This window comes from Gavialis gangeticus, unplaced genomic scaffold (genome assembly GCF_001723915.1).
Source record: "Gavialis gangeticus isolate Ggan-Ray unplaced genomic scaffold, GavGan_comp1, whole genome shotgun sequence".
NCBI classification, from domain to species: domain Eukaryota; kingdom Metazoa; phylum Chordata; order Crocodylia; family Gavialidae; genus Gavialis; species Gavialis gangeticus.
In genome coordinates, this window is record NW_017729031.1 from 89,097,266 (window position 1) to 89,102,442 (window position 5,177).

The following is a 5,177-nucleotide window of genomic DNA, read 5'->3' on the forward strand; positions in this document are numbered from 1 at the left end:
CCCTACAGGGGGGTCGGGTGGTAGCCCCTGCAGGGGGCTGCATCCTGTGGGGGACAGGAGACCCACCTTTCCTGAGCAGTACCCTCCCACAGTCCTCTCACAATCCACCCACAACCCCCCACATCTCTCCATAGCCCCCCACACCCCTTTCCACCCTCCTCCTGAAAACCCCACATCCCCCCACCACACACCCTGAATGCTCAGCTGCCAGACAGGATGAGACCTGCTGGCAGGAGTTGTGGCTGCAGAGGCAGATGTCCCCACATCCTGGTGAGTGAAGGGGTTAGGGGGGAGCTCTAACTGCTGTATGATAAACAAACAAAAAAGGAAAACAGCAAAATATGTAGGTACTTAGAATTCATTTTATTATGATGACAGAGACACTGGTAGATTTCCAAATTGCTTTAACATTGTAGATATATCAATACAACATTGCTCAACTGCTTGCTTGCTCATTTGCACTCTCTCTAGTCATCTTTTGTTTTAATTGTGGAAGAACATGGATTTCATGGTATTTTACAGAGTGACTTCGGGATTTTTTTATCTGGGATTTTTCAGTTCTTAAATAGAGAACATCAGAATGCCTGCTAGTGAGGCAAGTGGCAGTCCCCAGGCAGAGGAGCCTGCTCAGAGCTGGCAACTGGGACCCAGCTGGAGGTGGCTGACTTCCTGGCCACTTGGGGCCAGGAGGACATGCTTTGACAGTTTAAAGCAGGCCACCACACTGAGAATATCTTCTGGGTGACAGCGGCCCAGATGGCCAGGCAGGGGCACACATGGCAGTAGTGCCACACAAAGGCCAGCTCTGCAGCCACAACCCACTGGCAGCTGGCCCAGAGGAGCAGATTCCTCTAATGGCAGTGTAGTCCCCATCTGGGTCTGGCAGGTGTGCAGCAGATCACAGCTACACAACAGCCCCCACTGCCAGACTGCTCTAGTGGGTAGAGGGTGAAAGAAACTCTCTGGGCTGTCTTGTTGGCAATAACTATTGGCAGGGTTATTTTGCCCCAAGTGGCACAATTTGCCCCACACCAGAGTGTCTAAAGCAGCCCAGCTGGCACAAGGGCTAGTGCCCCCAGTTACCAATTGGCCAGGCTGCAGAAGCTCCTGAGAGTGAGTGGCTCTGAGCTTCTTGCCAGGGCAGTTTTTCGTATTGCTGGGGCCAGCACAGGTGCTGGCCCCAGCTTCTAGCTCCCCCTAGCTGTAGATCTGAAAAGAGCCAGGCAGGGTTATTTTGCCCCAAGTGGCACAATTTGCCCCACACTGAAGTGCATGTTTGGGCATGTGCGCTGAGGCAAAAAGCCCCAGCTCAAATTTGCACCGCTTCTATTTGAGTTCCTGCAAGCGCACATACCTGCATGTGTGGACGTGCCCAAGGACTCCATTCAGAGAAACATCCAGTTTTGCTTTGAAAGTTGTAGATGAGTAGCATTAGATTTCCCCCTCAAAGAGTACCATTTGTCAAAAAAAGTAATCTTGATCAAGTTATAACTATTGGCAAATGGGGTTAAATGAACAAATATGATTTTGGCTTTGAAAATATGGAGGAAGAAATTTATAAATGTCAACACATCTAGTTTTAACATTTCAAAAACATTTTAGAATTTTTTTCAGGCTTAGTTGTAGAAGTGGTCTTGAGCATGGTTCACAAAACCAGTGGGAGGAGGAGACAGTGCTCCTTTTATGTTGTAGAGACCAGAGCAAGGGCATTCATTTAGGATGGCGGGAGATGTGGTTGAAATTTCTCCTCTGCCTAATTCAGAGAAGTAGCTTGACTCAGGGCCTCCACCCCTCTCATGTGGGTACTCTAACTACCCCACAACAAGATATTCTGTGGTTCTTATCTCTCAGCCTCTCCTATTGAGTTTTTCTACTCAGTATTAAATATTTCTTGGAGCAGAGCAGGTGAGAAAGTGTATAGTCTGGTTAAAGCACCATTCTAAGAGGTGGGGAAGACCAAACCTATTTCCTTTTCAAATCAGAATTTAAGTATTAATACAGCATGGAATAGCTTCAGAAAGACAGATTTATATCCACATCTGAATATCAAATAGCTCAGTAGTTGACCCATAACTTTGCCTTTTTTGAAGTAATATTTACTGGCCTGTGATCTCTGAGAGCCCTGCCTGAGGCTAACAAATATGGCTTTGGTTTAGGACCTATGATTGTCCATTCCTTATATAAAACTTACCTGGAAAATAATTTGTCCCATCTAGGAAAGACTTGGTTTTATTATATCTACCTAATGAGATTTAAATTCATTTTTGGATAGGGTGGTAAGCTGGGGAAGTTGAATTGATGTGTTAATATGTGGTGTTTTCTGGACAAGTTTTGATTAGTTGCCATAAAACCTTTGCAGTTGCCATGCCTACTAAGAAGAGAGATATCCTAGGATCAGGACTTGGGGAGCAGCAGGTGACGCATCAAATGCAATGACATTACAGGGAAGAGAATTTCCTGTCCAAAGAGCAAAATTGCTTTGACACTTTCCCTTTTCTATTATTATGTCTATCTGGATTCCCCCTGTCATCTAATCAACAAACATAGCAGTAGTGTTGGGGGTGGAGGTTGGAATTACTTGTAGTTTTCTCAGTGAGTAGACTGTTCAAGAGAATCATCATAACCCTTCAAAATTCACAGGAGTATGCATGCCTGCACTAAAAGAAACCTTTCAGTATGTGACAATGAATGGTAATAGATAAAGGAGACTATAAGCACGGTGTTGTGTACAGAATGTTGCGCCGTGCATGGTGTCAGGAATCATGCTTATTTCCTTAAAGCAAACTAGTGGTGGAGGGGTGTCAGAGATTGAGAACTAAGGCAATTGAACACGACAAGTAGACTGTAACTGACACCCTCGCAGCAGGAATCGAGCAAGCATACTCAGTGAGTTGCTTGTGATGTGAAATCTATGATAAGAAGCTGGAGGCCATTACATTTACTTAATGCAGGATTGGCGGGATTATACGAAGCCAGAAAGCTTATTGGCTCATCTGTGGGAAGGGACACAGCTCAAAAGTACCCCTGGGTCGCACTTAAGACACTCTGTTCCTGGGGCTGCTGAGGCCTGGTTTGGCCCAATATATTTCTTGATACAGTCTCTAGTTCTGGTAGATATTAGTCTCCATAAGTCTGTGCAGGCTAGGAAATGCCAGAATGCTGGCTGTTTTGGCTAAGCTCTTGGTGGTTCCCAGCCCAGGGGAGTTGAGGCAGCTGAATTCACTGGCTTCCAGACTGCTTCAGTTGCAAAGGAGTGTCCTGAAGCAGTGGTTCTCAACCTTTTTTGTACCAGGACCCATTTGTAAATTTTGATGCCAGTCCTGACCCAGTGCCCCTCACTCCTGACCTACTGCCCCCTGTCCCCAGGCCCCAGCCCCCCAGTGTGTGGGGCGGGGGTGGGTGTGTGGGGCATGGGAGACCTCAAGCAGCCCCTTGCAGACTGGAACTCTTACAGCCCACAAGGGAAAAAGCACAGTTCCCCATGTTTTTCTCCTTTAAAGGAGAACCCATTTTTTAAGTTTGTTCATGACCCTTTTATATATTCTTGTGACCCACTTTTAGGTTGTGACCCATGAGTTGCCTAAAGAGGCCTAAGGTGCAAGCAATGGCGTGGCCCATCATTAATGATGTAGCACCGGAAAAGGCTTGAACACAGTTTTGTTCCTATTCTCAGTTAAATACCTGCTGTGAGTGCAGACACAAAGCAGTAAGGATCATGTAGTCCCTCTGGGGAGGACCTTGGGGTAACTGAATGAGAAGAGCCTTAGTGTGTATATGTGCAGGGAAGATGATATATATTCATCACCTGCACAATTGGTTAGTATAACTGTACTGAGTGTTCAATACTGAGCATGGTTCCTTTCAGTATACATTGGACTAGTCTAACTTTTGCAGGAATGATTTGGAGGAGAGGATGCAGTGACCCAACATTGTAAATCTGTCATGAAGTTGTTTAGATCCGTCCATTTTGTGGTACCTCCAAATTGCTTTCGTCTAGGCCCATGGCACTCAACTTTTTTGGCCCTGAAGGCCAGATGAGGCCTACAGGCATGGTTCACAGGCTGGATTGGACCCTGTGCACCACGAATGGGCCCCAGGGTCCCGTAGTGCCTCCACCCAGCCCCACATATTAGGATCCGGCTCTCAGGCCCTGTGCCATCCCCACCCAGCCCTACACACTGGGATTGGGCCCCTCACTGCCCTGTGTGCCCAATCTAGTCAATCTGTGGGGAGTCCTGCGGGCCAGATGACATAGTGTCAGGGGCTGGATCTGGCCCACAGGCTGGGGCCTGAGCACCCCTGATCTAAATGCATTCAAATGTCTACCAACCTGTTCATTTTCTCCAGATGCCTTACCCAAACTCTGTGTCTCAAGAGTCATGGGAGACAAATGGTATTGATTTTGCATTCATATTGTAAATAAATATCTCTTTGTCCTCAAACTGGCTGAAGCAAGTTGTGAATGCAGTGAGGGATGTAGCTTGCTCACATGATTCACTGGGGAGCTTCATGAGAGTCAGGAAAGCCCCAGACAATTTGGAAATGCAGGTTAGCTGGTATCTTGGATCTGTGCCTTTTAGAGTGCTCTGCGCTCCTATTTGCTTGAATAGAAGTTGTGGCTGTTGACATTAAGGACTGACTTGTATTATAAACCACAAATGTTTTAGGAGCTCTCCTGATGTTTCCTTGTACCTCCATCTGCTCAACAGATCACTCTTGACTCAGAGTGCTATAGGTGGAAGAGTTATTCTCCTTTCCAGTCGAGTGTACCATTCCTTTCTTCACGTGTTGTCAGAAAGAGAGGTCCTGGATGTCACTGAAACACTTTCATTCACTCCCACTATATTCACATGGCAAATGATGCTGTTTTGCTCTGTGCAGCCAGACCAGCAGTATCAAACTTTAAAAGAAACAGGATTACTGCAATTGTCCACTTAAACACAAGTGAAGATATGGAGGTCAAGCTGAGTTGGACAGCAGTGGTTCAAAAGCAAGTATCACCTGCTTATCTAGATTTCTCTCCATTGCATGTACAGGGAAAGTGAAATCTCTGGTAGAAATGATAACATGGCAGAGAAAACTCTAACACAGAGGAAGAAGTTCGGTATTGACTAAAGCTGACTGGTTGCTACAGTAAGTGGAAAATACTTCAAAATGCAGAACTGTCTTTACAGACC